The sequence below is a fragment of the Oenanthe melanoleuca genome, unplaced genomic scaffold (genome assembly GCF_029582105.1).
Source record: "Oenanthe melanoleuca isolate GR-GAL-2019-014 unplaced genomic scaffold, OMel1.0 S057, whole genome shotgun sequence".
Taxonomy (NCBI): Eukaryota; Metazoa; Chordata; class Aves; order Passeriformes; family Muscicapidae; genus Oenanthe; species Oenanthe melanoleuca.
The window spans coordinates 12113-28402 of NW_026612706.1; the positions used below are offsets into that span (position 1 = coordinate 12113).

Genomic DNA, 16290 nt, shown 5'->3' on the forward strand with positions numbered 1-16290 from the left:
TCTTCTTTCCCATATATTGCCAGAATTACTTTATATTGTTTCTTCAGCTTTGGCAGTAGTGTAGTGTTGAGAATTATGGTTATGTCTGAGAAGTTGAAAGCTCTTTATATAACAAAAGCATAGTGCCTAGATATAGATGAACACTAATTCATAGAATATGCTTGATTTATCATGATTAAAAACACTATTTTCCATTTAACACAATAGAAATGTAATGCAATTCCCTTGAAATAATCCTTGCCAAAAAGATCTGCCTATTTTTCTTGGATGAAAATCAACCCAGCCTTAAGTGTACGTAGTAATAGCCAGAGATTTGTCTACACTGACATGCTCTCAAAAAGACTAATGTAGATTCAAAGTAACTTTACAGATTGTCATCTGTTTGTCTGTGAGCATGACTGGATGAACATCAGCGTTGTACAAAGCACTTTGTGCCAGGTGAGTACACGAGGATGTTATTTCTCTGGTCCCACTTTCAGAAACATCTGTACCAATTCAAGTGGGAGCTCTGCATGTGTAGCTGAGAGGAAAATTGAACTAAGTAAGGCATTTAATCAAAATTCTTTGTCTCCAGGAGGCTGTCTAGCTGGGTTTGGAAGAGGATAGTGAACACTGCAATTAGAACTATCATTAATAAGAATTGTATTGTAACAGACATTATAATTGAACCTTGATTTAAAGCCAGCTAAATCTTGCTTACCTAGAAGGAATTTAATTCTTTAATCAAGCATTTTCCCAAGATACAATATACCAGAGGAGTGTGACGTCTGTCCACCTTTTGGGGACTGCCAACTCTTTGCACTTTTTTATTTCATGCCCTGGTTTGAAAGTATGAAATCCTTTTGCTTCTGTGGAGGCCTTGGTGGCAGCTAAGCCCTTAGAAACATCTTTTTTCTTTGGTGAATCATAACTGCAAAAAGTAGTTTTAGTCCTCCCTGAGGAATCTTTTGCTGCCCCTTAGAAACAATTTGTAAGTCTTAAACTCTGTCAATAAAGGGATAAAAATTCTCATCTTTGCTTATCTAATATAGATTAGTTATCCCTAGACATATTTTAGCAGTGACTTTGGCCTGATAGTGATGAAAATGATCAGAGTCCAGAAGCAAAAGTCTGAGTAGAAGAGATTTCTCCTACACATTTTGCTGCCAGCTTAGTGACTGATGTCAGGTATATTACTTGCTCTTTCATTTTGTAAATTTGATAGAAAAAGGGCCTGTGCGTCTCAAAATTGTAATGCAATTAATGTTTGCAAGTACAGTGAGGTTTGCTGTAAGAAGCTATTTTAGCAGTTTCAGCTGCAGAAGTGAGTTTAAATTGAACACCCTAGATTGTTGCCTTATTGGAAAAGGATCAGTGCAATAAGCTGTAGCCCCAAGTTTCCCAGTTGCTTCTCCCTTGCTGTTTTTCTGTGTATGATGCCCATGGGTTTCACTGAAATCACTTGTGGTGTTGGATGTTACTTAATGAGGGTAAGTGAATCAGGAAAGACCTTGAACTATTTCAACAGTGTTCTTACTGGAAACCTCAGCCATGAAGCCTTGGTTGGACTAAGAATTGGAAGTTTCTCCCCTTAAGGGTGCTCCCCATGGCACTGAGATATTGTTTGGACCATTGCTGATATGCTTTGAACAAAGAAAGGGAAGGGTTCAGGATTGCCCATGAGCACTGTCTTTTATTCATTTGGGAAGAAGACAGAATGGGTTTCATTCTTGCAGAGTAAAGAAGGTGATAAATGGATTTCTTCAAGATAGCATACATGGGTACTTTCTTCCCGACAGAGACTTCTCTGTTAGCATGAGAATGCTGAGTGATTTGGTGACTGCTAGCTTCAATTTTGGAGCATTTGCTAACCTTTACAGGATTTCCTTTCATGGTGGGATTGTAGCATCATGCTCTCTTCCTATTGTGCACAGAAATGAAGCTGCTAGTGAATAATTAAACCTCCTACTCCTACCTCACAAAAGCCTTGAGGAAATGGATTTCAAGATATTTAAAAAAAAGCTCACAAAGCAGATTATCTAAAGTGTCAGACAACTAATAGCCTCTGTTCATCAAGTTTGTAAAAGCTCAGAGCTGATCCAAAAAAGTGTTGTCTTTTAGAAAATTAGATTGCTGTTTCAAACAAGATATTTTTGCTGGATCCTCTTTGCACTTATTCTCAATTATTCCAGCATGCCCTGCTTACAGTTCATACCTGTATTTGAGGAATTAGACCTGAAAGAGTTGCTTCAATTCTTGATGATTAGAATTCCAGGCCCTTACAAGAATGACATATTTTTCTAGTAATTTATGCAGTTAAAAATCAAAGAATTGTCAAAAAACTGTGCAATTAATAGTATTTGTTAGTGTAAAATGTATGAATGATCCTACATCAGCCAAAGAGGAGCTCTTATCAGTTGTCACCAGTGATAGGCTTGTCTCCCTTTATTGACAAAATAGAACTGACATCACCATATTTACCTAATTAAGAAATCTAAATTGAGAGCTTAGTTACCTTGACTTACCTAAATAGTTAGATTGAGGATATGCCTCTCTTTCTATTGATTAGTTAAAGAGCATTATAGGGTTCCTAGGTCAGGCAGCTCAGCTAGGCAGGGAGTGTGGAAGGAGGAATATTTCCTTAATTTGGCAACACGTTTTTCTTAAACGTTTGATAAAATGTATTTTTTTAATTTGCCATCCCTCCGCAGTGGATACACGGCAGGGGTATGTCCCCTACACCACAGCTCAGGTGTATTGCCTGAGCAGATGCTGTGCAGCCAGAGATCTCTGCAGGTTTGTGATCTCCAGCATGCAGTGTGCTGGTCCAAGTGCTGCAGGGATGTGTGTGGGATATCCCTGGGGGGCATTGCCAAGGAGCTCACACGGTGCCTGTTTCTGGCGCTGGGAAGCAGCTGAGCCTCAGAGGACGCGCTCTGCCGCGGGAAGCACAGCTTGGAGTTGGCAGGAGTTCTGCTGAGTCTTGCTGAGACAGGGCCAGGGGGTGGGGGGCTTTATATTGAAAGCAACATCTCTCAGTTGAGATGTATTGTTTAGCTTTACTTACTCAAGGGCATTGTAAATATTTCTTAATTTTTTTTTTTTTCTTCACAAGACTGCTGGCTGCAGAAGTTTGCACTCCCTGGCACATCACTCAGTGTGAAGAATCTTAAATGTAGCCATGGTGTCACCAGGCAGAACCAGAGGATCTTTGTAGCCAAGGCAGCAGGTCCATGTAATTAGGCAGTGTAGTCCTTTCTCTCCCATCCAACACCTTGGCACTTCTACAACTCAGTGTTACAGCACTTGTGAAGTACATTTGATTTGTACATCTCCCTCTGTCTCTCCTTATGATATTGCAACTGTGGTTACTCCTTCCAGATCTTTTCCATTTAATCCTGCATAGTTATTTAGTTCTTAATTGTTTCTTCCCGCTCTTATTCACTTCCCTTTGCACATTTAATGATGTGGCAACCTTGATTTAGCAAGATTGCCTTCTCTTACTTTGTTCTCAGTTAGAAATGGAAGACTTGTTTTTTGAAGGTGGTTTCCTGCTGGACAGTGGAAAAGATCTAACACCTGATTAGTTCATTTTTGAATCAGTGATTGCTACAAAAAAAGACACTCCCAGATGCATTGGCTTTATCTAGTTTTTAATGACCAAAGTGAATATTTTGCTGCTTCCTAACTTCTTGAAATTGCTGCTAGTGTAACTTTGAAAGTAGCAGCTTTGTGTTGAAATTTTTTACACTGCATTAGAGAAAAAAAAAACCAAACACAAATCAAACATGTAGTTGTTTGGAAATTACACTAAAATACTGTATAGGGATTGCAGTTATGGCAACTTAAATTTTTCCTCTCTTCTGTGGATAAATTTCTGGTTTTGCTATAAGCAGGGATTTCCCAGAAGACAGGAGGACCTCATACTTTTGGAGGTGCAATGTAGCCATATCTAGAGTATATAAAAGAAAATAGAAGGTGAGTCACACCTCAGTGTGAATAGTGGACAAGTTCCTGAGGCATTGTCATCAAGTGTTGCCATTTTCAGACTGGAACATACAATTTTCAGCCTGAAGAACTGAAATAAATTATTTTATTTGTAAAAGTTGGAATTTTGGTGAAAGAGCCTTTCAACAGATTTTGTTTTGAAGACGAGGATCTGAGTCTGAAATTCATAGATTGCTGCCAACTCTGTATCTATATAATAGGATCATGGGTTGGGAAGGACCTTAAAGAACTCTGCTTCCAACCTGCTGATGTGTTTCACTAGACCAAGTTGCTCCAAGTCTCATCCAGCCTGGCCTTGAACACTTCCAGTGTGTGGGTGTGGGGCATCCACAGCTTCTGGGAGCAACCCACTCCAGTGCCTCACCACACTCACAGGGAAGAACATCTTCCTTACATCTAATCTGAACCTGCCCTCCTTCAGTATAAACTGTTGCCCTTCATCTTGTCACTACAGACCTTGGTAAAAAGTCTCTCTGTCTTTTTAAAGTATTGAAACTTACATGGTAAGGTCTTCCTGGAGCTTTCTGTTCTCCAGGCTGAACCACCCCATCTCTCAGCCTGCATAGGAGAGGTGCCCCAGCCCTCTGACCTTTTCCACGGCTTCTCTGGCTCCCCTCTAAAGGCCCAATGTCTTCCCTGTGCAGTAGACCAAAGAACTAGATGCAGTACTGCATGCAGGTGAGGATCTCATGAGAGCAGAGTAGTGAGGAAATCACCTCGCTTGACCTGCTGGCCACACTCCTGATGCAGTTAGTCATCATCATCATCATCATCATCATCATCATCAATCATCATCATTCAACTAAAAGTTCACATTAATGGTCATGTCCAGCTGCTCACCCACCAGTGCCTCCAAATCCTTCTCTGTAGGGCTCCATAGGCATTCACAGAGATGAGCACTCTTCTGCAGTGTCATGCTGAAACACCTGACCTTGGCTTGTGCTTGAGGCCACTCTCTGGCAATGTCTCTTCACGGGTGAAAGCAGAAGCTGCTCTGCTGTCACTCTGCCTGGGTGACTAGCTCTCCACACCCTTGTGTCTCACAGTGGCCAGCTGGCAACAACTCTGGAAAATTATGACTATGTCTGTCCCACTCTGTCAGGGGAGTTTTTGGAGAACAGACAGCACCATTCAGTTTATTCGTTCTTTGAATTTTTTTTCTGCTTTCATTTCCACTTCATTTTCAGTCAAATAAATAGCAGGGACAGGTTCAGATACTTGCTTAGGTCAGTGGGCAGTGCTCCTGCACAGCACAGCTGAGGGCTATCATCTGACTGTGCCTGTTTTGTCATGTCCTGCCTTTTCCTGCCTGGAACTCAAGAGTCCTGACCTTTTATGTCTTAACACTGAGGACTTCAGGGCCTCCTGTAACCATAAGAAGAGATGTCAAAAAGTCACTGGAACAGGGTGGAAATGCCTCATTACAAAGTGATCCTTACCTGTAGCATTAAGACTTGTTCTTTGTGGAAACAATTACAAAGCTCATCTCATTTTCAGTATTTTTTGCAATCCCTCGCTGAGGGTGTGGGAGTTTTAAATGCATATGAGTCAAATGCAAATTCGGAGTTGATACAGTCACAAAGAGCAGCCATCATTAGTCCCCTGTGGGCAACTTAGAAAGCTGAATCTGATCAAAGAGCTACTCACTTCATTCATAAATTGCTTTGGAAAAGCAAAAGTTTTTATTCTTTTTTTTAACTCCCCTTCGAAAGACAGAGACATTTAGAAGGGAAATGCTGTGTCCAGGGCATAAAGCAAGCCTTTAGAAAAGCTGAGGCTAAAAATTCATGGGCTTTTAAAGTCCCTATGTATTATATTTACCTATCTACTTATCTATTGCATTACCACCTATATATATTATACATAGGCTATACCAACTCTGTAGGAGAGCTGTTCATTTTTTTTCCAGATCTCGAAAAAGTGTTTACCTTTTGAGAGCTATTTGAATTAAGATAAATGGTGGAATATCACAATGTACTTCAGTTTTTATTAGGTTTTCTGTCTTTGTCTAACCAATCTTGATTTGATTGGTTGTGTAAGCATTGTAAACAGAATAAAGGCTCAGTCCTTGCCTGTTGTAAAGAATAGGAGACTTGATTGTAACTGTTCACTGTATTTCAAGAAAGTAACTAAAGCTTGCAGTACACTGATTTCCTAAAACTGCAGAACCATTTCTGAAGTGCTTTCCTAAGACAGCACATTCAAGCACTTCTTCAGATTGAAAAGTTTCTAAAGCATTTGGGAAAACAATAGGAAACAAAGTAGGCTGGACCTGAGAGAGCATGGAGCTATAAACACAGGGGCCAGAGGTGATGGAGAGCTGAGAAATTATTTGCCTTACAGCAAAAGAGCAATAAACTCTTGCCTGGGATTTTTCCCTGCAGGAGTGTGAAAAGAAACGTTGACTGATTGCAACGCACCTCCATACTGTAATGGAGTTGCACAACCTGTAATCTTTCTGTTATTCAGTCTGTCACTGTAGGACTGGCCCATTTGGATGCTGACAGCTGTATGAGGCTGTAAGGGGCATGGTTGGCCATTGTGTTATAGAGGGCAGTGAGATAAGAATAGCTCCCAGTCCTCAGTGCCTGCCACATTCACTTAAGGTTTGGGACACCTCTGTACATCTTGTGGACAAGTAGCTGTGTTGAAAAAGCAGGGGGCACTAGGGCAATACTTATCTTAGCTCTTCTTTTTCCCTTGAGAAACTGGTGTACAATACAGGCCAAGAGGGTGTCAACTGATAAAAGTCAGACAAATGCAAAGTGTTCTCTGGGTTTGACATCGAGGAGCCTGCCATCCAAGAGGAGCTGGACACTGTCTGGTACACCCTGAATAAATTAATGTCCCCAATGTGCCCTTCCACTGCACCCTCCTGTTGGTTTCTTACTGTGCATAGGACCACCCTTCTTCTGTTTTTTTTTTTCAATACTACAAGTTGTAATAGACTTCTAGAAGAATTTTCTAGTATGTTTGTTTAGTCACATGCAAATTATTGTTAGAGTTTCCAGTGTTATTTGTCTTGCAGCTTCTTAAGCACATTGTAGCAGTACATTAAGCTGAGACTTGTTTTCTGATTGCTTCCTCAGAGGATAAAGCAGTGGAGATCTTTAGCACATCCAAAGGAACACGTGAGTGCAGCCCTGATTTGAAAATGTTTCTTATGCTGCAGCACAATGGTTTGTCACAGACACTGAAGGTGCTACAGTGTGAATAGGTTGGGCTGAAACAGGGGATGCAGGGACATTTCCAGCTGTGTCCTCCTGCCTCTGCATCACTCTGTCCTGTGTCTAGAAATGTTGGTGTGGCTGCATTGTGAACTGGGCTGAAAAAATCTGATGTGAAAGAAAAGCTGGGGAAGGGGGAAAGAAGTGCTTGTGAAGGACATCAGGACAGCAGAATGGCAGTGCAGGGTGATGGAAAGAGCACCAGCCACAGTTGTGATTGGGCACTGCTGCAGGCCTGGAGTGTAGGGAGTGGTGTAGGGAGCCAAAGCATTTGGGTGGTTATAGAGAATAGGAAAGAAGGCTTGCCTGTGGGAACAAGAGGGATTATTTATTTCTGCTTCCTTCTCATATTTCTGCCCTGTCCAGCTTCCCAGTAATGCACAATTTGGGGACCCTCCTGTAGCAAGCTCTCAATCTCTCCATTGCAATAATGTACTGGGACAAATTTGTCTTGTTGGCATGGTCCATATGTATAACAATGCTGTGATGAGGACTCTCTAGGGCTGCTATTATTTGTTTATGTAAGTGATCTCAGAATAAATTTGCTTTTTTTTCCCCAAGAAAGAAGACAAAAAAATTTCCTTCTTGAAACTTGGTACTAAAGAACATTTTTGGTGCACAGTTATTTAGTGGTGGGTGGGCATTCCAGGGCTGAGATTGTGGTGCACAATGAGAGCATTTTACTTTGAAAAGGCAGACAGGGATCTATACAGGAGAAAAGAATTATTGTTATAAATACATTTACTAATACAGTGTGCATCACTTTGTTTAAAGGAAGTTGCCCTTCTGCTGAGCATTTGCAATTTTCAAACTTTTATAATTAGCTTCTTATCAGAAAATGAATCACTGTCCCTAGCCAAGGTAACTTCTGAGCATGACCTGTATAAACCTGTCACTGAGCAGGATTCATCAGAGCTGCCTTAGAGCCTAATAAAGGTATCAACTTGAATGTCACAGGCACTACTAGGGTGAAGTATTTAAATAAGTCACCTTACAGTGAAGTAGTGATAGTGCTGCACAAGATGATGGGGCTAATTTTTCCTCTGCAAAAGATTCAGGGCTCTTGGATTTTAAAGTCAAAAAATGGTTTTGCTGAACCTTGTTTTTACTGTTCCTTGTGAAGTAGCAGTTGATAATTCAGATATACTTCTTTTGGCCTGGCTGAGTGAGGATGGATTTGATGACAAGCCCCTCATATGAGGGTACTTAGGAATTTTTTATGGAAAGAAGCCACTACCCATGGATGCTTTTCTCCATGGTGTTTGCCAGAGAGCTGGGGAAACAACTTAGAAAAAAAATTAACCAGCACACCATGTATTTTTTGAACTGTGATGCATATCTTATACAACAGATTACAGTATTAGCTTAAATATGGGATCAACATTTATACATTTAAGATGGATTAGGGTGAATTTTTACAATTTGTTTTTCTGCTTTTAGAGGTATTCAAGGAAGACATCTCTAATACAGGTGTATGTGTGCCATAGTATAAAAACAGCAAAAGAATAAAGACCTTAGATTATAATGTTTAAAAGTTCAGGTCAAAGTGTTTGTGGGTTTTTAGTGTTCAAAACATTTTAAAATAAATTCTATGTCAGTATTACAGTACTGAAATGTATTATGTTGTGTTGTATCTTGTTCAGTTGGTCTTTCTCATCTGTGATAAAATTCTGATTTAGGATGTCATAGAAATGGAATAGACTATTTCATTTGGAAGGGACCTACAACCATGATCTGGCCCAGCTACCTGATCACTTCAGAGCTGACCAAAAATTACAGTACATTATTAAAGGCATCACCCAAATGCCTTTTAAACACTGGCAGGCAATTCTGGGGTCATCAGTAGAAAATCTTTGTCAAGCTGGCTCTCAAGGAGTAGGTATATGGATGGCTGGATAATGCTTACAGAAGATCATGAGGTTTTCCATCATGGTCTGCAAGGAATTCATGGTACCCTGAATAAGAAACTTAAAAAGATTTAAAAAAAACCATGCCAGTGGATCTAAAATTGGATTATTGAATAGAGGGCTTTCCAGTAGACCTTAAAATGGATTGGTGTAAGCCCCACTGTGATGTTTTTATCAGTGGAGGGAGATATCAAGGTGATAAAAATTAACAGATACATCCTAAATAGATGTTCTCTTCCCATAGGTCATTGATACACAGTAAGAGGGATCACTATGTAATATTGTCACAAGTGAATAATAATGTGTTTCAGTTGCTATAAAACTCTACTAACTTGAAGGTGGAAGAGCAGAGAGTGACTCCTGTGCTTACAGATAGGAGCACTTTGTCATGTGAAGCAGTGACTTTGAAACAGACTTGGGAATGGTGGTTGGTTATGAACTGAACACATGCTCTGAGCTGTTCTTTGGCCAAAAAGCTGACTGCAGTCCATGAATATATAAACAGGAGCACTGAGAAGAAGAGAGAAGGCCCAGAGGTCTCACACAGATATTTCAAAAATAGTCTGCTCAGTTCTGTAGTCTACAATGCTGGAAAGAGATATGAGGATGGTAAAAGTGCTGGGAGTCCTTTCTGAATATGAAATGCCTAATTTATTCAGCAGGGGTTAAGGGATGGTTTGCTACTTACATGGAGAATAAAAAATTGATGGGACAGTTGAATTGATCTGTTAGTTCACCAAGAGACATAAAGATAAAGCTGGAAAGTGAAATTTTGCAAATTCACCTTATAATAAGGAATACATGGGAACTGACAATACTGATTTATAAATGAATACCAATCAATAAATTGCAATCACTTCACCTCCTTAGAAATCTTTAAATTAGCTCTAATTCAAACAGGAATTATTTAGTGAAAATTCTGCAGCCTCCATTAAAGTAGGAAGCCAGAAGAAGAAATTGCAAGGATCACTTCTGGCATATAGGTGCATTAATTAGCTGTTTTATAATGTATTTTGGATTACATTCTTGTTACATTCTTGTTCAATGGTCTTTTCCTTGTGTAGGTTAGCCCCAGAGGCTTCACATCCTTCCTAGATTCATAGTTCTTTGGGCTGGGCTGGTAATTTGTCCAACTCCCCTCATAACAGTGTTTGAACTTGAACTCATTTGCTTCCCTAGGTTCGATCATGCCAGTTACTTTTCTTCTTTTGCATTCCATTTTTCGTGTGTCTGGATCTTTGATACCTTTCCTGGTATAGATATGAATGCAAACTCCAAAATGGTGTCAATCAAAATGTTATCTGCTTTTCCAGCTTCTGAGTGATGGTCAGGTAAATCACAGAATGGGTCAGGCTGGGAGAGACTATAGTGGGTCACCTGGTTCAACTTCCTTGCTCAAGCAGGGTCATCCCAGAACACATGGCACAGGATTGCATTTAGATATTTCTGGAATATCTCCAGTGAGGGAGAGTCCACAGGCTCTCTGGACAGTCTGTTCCAGTGCTCAGTCATAGCACAGGAAAGGAGTTCTTCATGTGCAGGTGGAACTTGCTGTGCATCAGATTCTGTCTGTTGTCTCTTGTCCTAATACTTGGCACCACCAAGCCAAAAAGGTGCCCTCCTATAGGTGGAATTCACTGACACCAGAGGACAGTCAGCATTTTGCACAAGATGTGAAGAATGAGCTGGTACAGCTCTGGAACCATTTACATCCACGTGCATTCTAATCACCAGCTTGTACTGGATATCCTTAGAACTGGTCATGTAATTGAAATGCATCAAAAGAATATTTAAAAAAAAAGCTTTGTCAATTATAGACTGTAAGATCATATTTGAAAGTAATTTTCTGTGCTTAGCCAGAGGACTTATGTTTTTAAAACACTTTGGTTGATAGAATTTTTATTTGATAGTGCTTATTGTATATGAAAATCAAAATAGCTGCATTAAACAGATGGGTGTTTGACTTCAAGGTATGTCTTTGATGTGGGGATTACTGGGCAGAAACCTGGGATTGGAGCTGGGACCAGACAGCTGTAATAGCTTTTTCTATAAAAAATTACAAGTACTGGACATGCCCAGCAGAAGACAGCAACATCTATAAGAAGGGAGCCTTTCCAAGGGAATCTGCAGCACACAGAAACATCTGCAGCTCAGGAAGATTGACAAGCCATCGTGCTGCTCAGGGTAACAAACACTGTTTGCATAAATCCCCTTGCAATCATCACATCTCATTTAATTGACATCCCACTACTTTGTTCTTTAAAAACTGTATTTGATTGACTCTTCTGGAAAACACTGCCTTATCAAGGTAGTACAGGCAAAGCAAGTTTTTGCAACAGCTTTTCTCAGGAGCGGACATTGGCCATTTGAAGCCCTGGCCCACTGTCAGCTCTCCTGTATTTTGCAGCAGATTTTTTCAACTCTTATTCTGCTGTGTGTTCCTGTCCACAGGACACGTGGTTCTGAGCTTCTGTGTGTCACACACACATCAGAACTGTATTGAGTTACAGGAAGACCTGAGTTAGCAAACTGTTCACAGTTTGGGCTTTAAGCATACCTCAAGGACATCTGTGTATGGGAAAAATAAAAATAGCCACACTAGAAAAAACGTGGAAAAAATTCCCTATAGAGTGATTGAAAGTAAAATGATCCCACCTAGAAATACCCTGTGTACCTTGCATGGAAATTCACCTTGATTTTTAGGTCCTGCTAACAATGGAGGTGGTTTGGGGACACATTCTGGGGTCACTGGATAATCTGTACTGGTCTGACTACGTAGAGAAGACTGGTACATGGGTGGGGCTGTGTGGACAGCAGGATCCTGGGGTTGCCTGCACATCCCTGGGCACTGCAGGTGGCAGTGGTGCAGTCTGTGCATGGTGATACTGAGCACCTTGATGCTTTCCCAATGCAGCCCTGCATCATAGACATTACAGGGAATAACACAGATGTCCTCCTGTTATTGGTAAAATACAGCCTCATTCCGTGGATAGTTTGATTGCAAGACTTTCCAGGTGGTATTGTAACAGTTTATTCTGTTTAAGTGTAAAATATTACCTACTTCATGTATTTTCTAGACCTAGTGATCAAACCAAATACACAAAAAACCTTTGTGAAAGAAGTCACAGTTCCTGTCTGTTAATATCACACAAAACCTCTCAAATGCAAATTCACCTGTAGCCCTGATTTTGCTGATTTTTCTCCAAGTGTCTGTTCATCATTATTTTCAATAGAATGCAACTTCTATTTTCTTGTGTTGGAGTAACCCTCAGAGATTTTCATCATGTTACTCACAAGTGACATAATGAGGTTAATTTTATTGAGTGTATTTGGTTCCCTGTACCCCACTGTTCATGATTCATCATTTCTTTTGTGAGTGAATAGTGAGATAATGAGATAGCAGGTTGACAAGGGCAGAAATACATTCAGGTTTAAAATGACAGATGTGCTTTGTGAGCAAGTTCAGCCAAGTAGGATGCCAGTCTATTCCATGGGGATTGCCAGGTCAAAGCTGACTCAGAATTAGTATTTATGAATACTCCATCAAAATATAAGCATGAATAATAATAAATTTCTCATTAATACACACATCAACAGATATATTCCCCTACCCAGTATCAACACACCAAAGCTGAGAAGAACAATATGAAATTTCAGTATCAGAAGTATGGCTGCCTGCTGTGCTGCAGTGCAAGTTCTTCATACTGGATAATAATAAACATGTTTTTTACTGTGTGGACATGATGAACTTTGCAATGTTCTGACTTGTCCATTTCCTCAATTTTAAGAATTGGGGTTTTTTAAGCGTTAAATGTCATAGATGTTTTTGAACAGTTTAGGAAGTTCAACTTTTAAAAGAGGTGTATAGGCTTTGAAGTGATCATAATACTGCAAATTTGTGATAGTTACACTTCATGTCTGAGGAAAGTGTAAGAAAATATTTGGAGTTGAGAAGTTTGTAAAATAATTTTGTTGAAATCAAAGGATGCCCAGGTGCATTTAAAACACCCACAGTATGACTACTGCATCTTTAGACACCTAATTATCTTCAAATATTTGCCCTTTGTCCTATACATGCAAAAAAATGTTCAGCAGTGTTAACAGTTGGACTTGATGATTTTAGAAGTCTTTTCCATCTTAAATGAGTCTGTGATTATAAAAACTGGACCACTTGTCACTAGTGTTGTGTTTCTGACATGGGTGTGTTGGTGTGAGCATTGCAGAGATGTTGGGAGAAATCTGTATCTTCAACCAACATTTTTATATAATAGAAAGTGTGTATGAGACCAGATATTACATTCTGTTATCCTGGTAGGTGTGACATTTTTAATCTGGTTACTACCTACTGCATTTTGTGTACATTTTCAGTTTAAAGAAGACTGTGTGAGTGGCTCTGCAGCAGGCACCATGTATTTCTCAGCTTTTGCTGGACTTTTTGATGTTATGAGTCAGGGAGACAGGTCTGGCCACATTAAATGAAGATTGGTCCCATTTGCCTTGCAATTTTTAGTACTTGCTAGTTAATTTAATAAAGATGTTGAAAAGCTGTTGACTGCCTTCTGTTATGTACATGTGTGTGATTCACAGGTGTAGGAGACGTGGCACGTTCAGCCTGTGGCTCCAGAGGCTGTGCTGGGCTGCAGACACGCACGCTCTCCTTCTCAGCACCCCAGGCTGTGTCTGATTACAGCTGACAAGGGCTGGGAGCAGGAAGGTGTGTGAGCCACACACCTGATCACAGGCTTGCCCCAGGCACGCTGCAGACTGCCCCTGCCATGTGCCTGGGCCTGGCAGAGCATTGAGCTGCCAGGCAGGCTTAGGCAGAGTCTCTTGGGCTGTGCTCGGGGTTGCACTTGTATTTCACTGTCTGAATATAGAGTGAGTCTGATCTGGAGGGCAGCCTTTGCCTGACCCCGGCATGCAGTGTGGAAATACCAAAGTCTCAGAGCACAGACAGCTCTCTAAGCTGCAGAGTTAGGTCGAAGATACATGGCTGTGAAGGAGAGAGAGAGCGATTTCAGCTGAGGAAACATCCATGACCTTGACATGCCCCAGCCGTGATTTTGTAGCTCTCCAGTGGTGCTAATCCATGTTGGCTCAGACCCCAGCTGGGATCAGACAGGTCAGCGCCTGCTTAGAGATTTCTGACTGGAGAACAGAAGCAGAGCTCAAAACAGAAGGAAAAGAATGAAGAGTTTTAGGATTAGACAGAATGATTACATTTGTTTTGGCAGTAGCAATACCACACGCACATGCAGCACTGGGGAGCTGCTTCCTGGGGGCACCACACAAAGTGCTCATGGAGCAGCATCCAGGCTGTGCATGGAGCATTCACTCCACTCCCAAGCCTCAGCGTGGCTCTGGAGCCAATCCCAGAGTTTGCTGCTGGCCTCACAGGGCAGTTTATCATATCTTCTATTTAATCTTACTTTGGGCAGACTGAGAACCTGATGACAAGAATGTCCCATGCATGATTTAGCTCCAGCAGATGGTCAGGGCATGTCTGTCTTAGTTTTTGGCATGTACAGGCCAGAAGGAGAAAAAGCAAGGAAATTGATGGGCACCGTAGAGAATTTTCAAGGAACACCCTCCTGCTACTCTGCAATGCAATGTGAGAGTCACAGAAGGTAAACAGTGTTTTGTCTGTGAGGACACAGGGTTGTGTTTGCTTTATGGGTCTCCTTAGGGCTACTAGGAAGGATGTTCATCTACTTCTTGAAAGCTGCAGGTTGCTGCAGTTTTTGACATTTGTGGAGTTACATTATTGATTTTATTTTCTTAGGAGAAAAGGTAAATAGGAAATAACTCATTTGTACACCTGGGCATGCCTTGGACATCAGGACATTAAGGCATTAAAGCTCAAAGTGACAGAGAAGCAGAGGATAGCTTGCTATTTAACATCCAGCTGGAGATCTGTGTTTACTCCTGTATTACATAACTGCTTTTTCAGACAATTTATGTATTTTTCCATGCATCTCTGAAAGTGTTTCCAGTTATTCCAGTAAACATGGGTGCGTAGGAAGAAGGGGAGTAATTCCTTTTGAAATGGTTGAAAATAATGCTGTTATAACCTTGTAATCAGATGCTTCAGGATGTGGCTATTTATTTAACAGTTCTGCTTGCTAAAGATCAATCCTGCAGTGATCAGCCAGTGGCAGTTCTTGGGCTTCAGACAGAAATATTCAGGAAGGGAAATTTGGGGAGATCTACAGATTGAATTTATTCACAGTGATAAACTGTTCTCCAGGGTGAGTGACACATTTAGCTCTGGAAAAATAAGGAACAAGCTGGCCAGTTATCACAACCAAACAACCATTTTAATGGTTCTTTGATTACTTTCAATGCAGATACTTTTGGACAAAGTTTTGCTTTCAAAAGTCCTCCTCACTACTGTAGAGTTATTATTTTTTTAATAGCATTGTCATTGTTTCCTGGAACACCAAAAGGAGAATTTGATTATGTTTGTATTGTACTACCATTCAAGAGCTCCATTGTGCTTAACTCTGCAAAAATGAATTAAGAAATACTCATTCTCAGACAGATGAAGAAGATGAACAGCAAAGGAGGGCGGAGGAAGGGGCACAGCATGATACACACATGTATTACTATGATATTTACTTTATGTTTTCAAAGGCAAATAAAGTGAGAGACATCTCAGCCAAATTATCCATTTAATAACTCATTTTCCTGAAATGTTACAACATGTTTGGGTGTTGAGGAGAGATGCTTACAGAGTGAGGTGGCCTCAGAGAGGTGCATAAAGAGAGCATTCAGGGCGTGGGGCATGGAATGCAAAAGTCAACACCTCCACTGGGTCTCCAGGACCATTTTGTTTGTCTTTAATATGTTTTAGCCCACGGGCAGCCTTGCCTGGGCTCACTTCAGAGTGAGGTGGTTCTTCTGTGGAATGTACAGTATGACTGTGGTGCTGTTAATACCCCAGGGAATGGAAGCTGGGCACGGCACAGGAGCAGGATGTGTGCACAGCCATCCAGTGGCACTGGTTCAGCTCACCCTGTCCCATCCTGTCTGCAGCCTGCACTCCTCTCAGCCCAAGCTGCCATGGCCTAAGCACCGTCATGAGCACTTCAGGCAGTCTGGCTCCCCCCACTTAGTCTCCCTCCACTTTTGGTCTGTAAATATTTGTCCTGTCCACATCTATTGTTGGC

At 40.9% G+C, this 16290-nt stretch overlaps 1 protein-coding gene across 2 annotated transcripts in view; it reads left to right on the forward strand.

Annotated features, from left to right (window-relative positions):
• Nucleotides 1-16290, forward strand: part of FKBP1B (FKBP prolyl isomerase 1B) — a 45092-nt gene that overhangs the window by 8700 nt on the left and 20102 nt on the right. The window contains exon 1 of one of the 2 annotated variants that reach the window (XM_056515751.1): nucleotides 14660-14748. The exons of the other annotated variant lie outside the window; for it this stretch is intronic. The gene's annotated coding sequence lies outside the window, so the exon portion shown is untranslated. Of the gene's footprint in view, nucleotides 1-14659; nucleotides 14749-16290 lie in introns of those variants that run through there. 2 annotated transcript variants of the gene reach the window in all.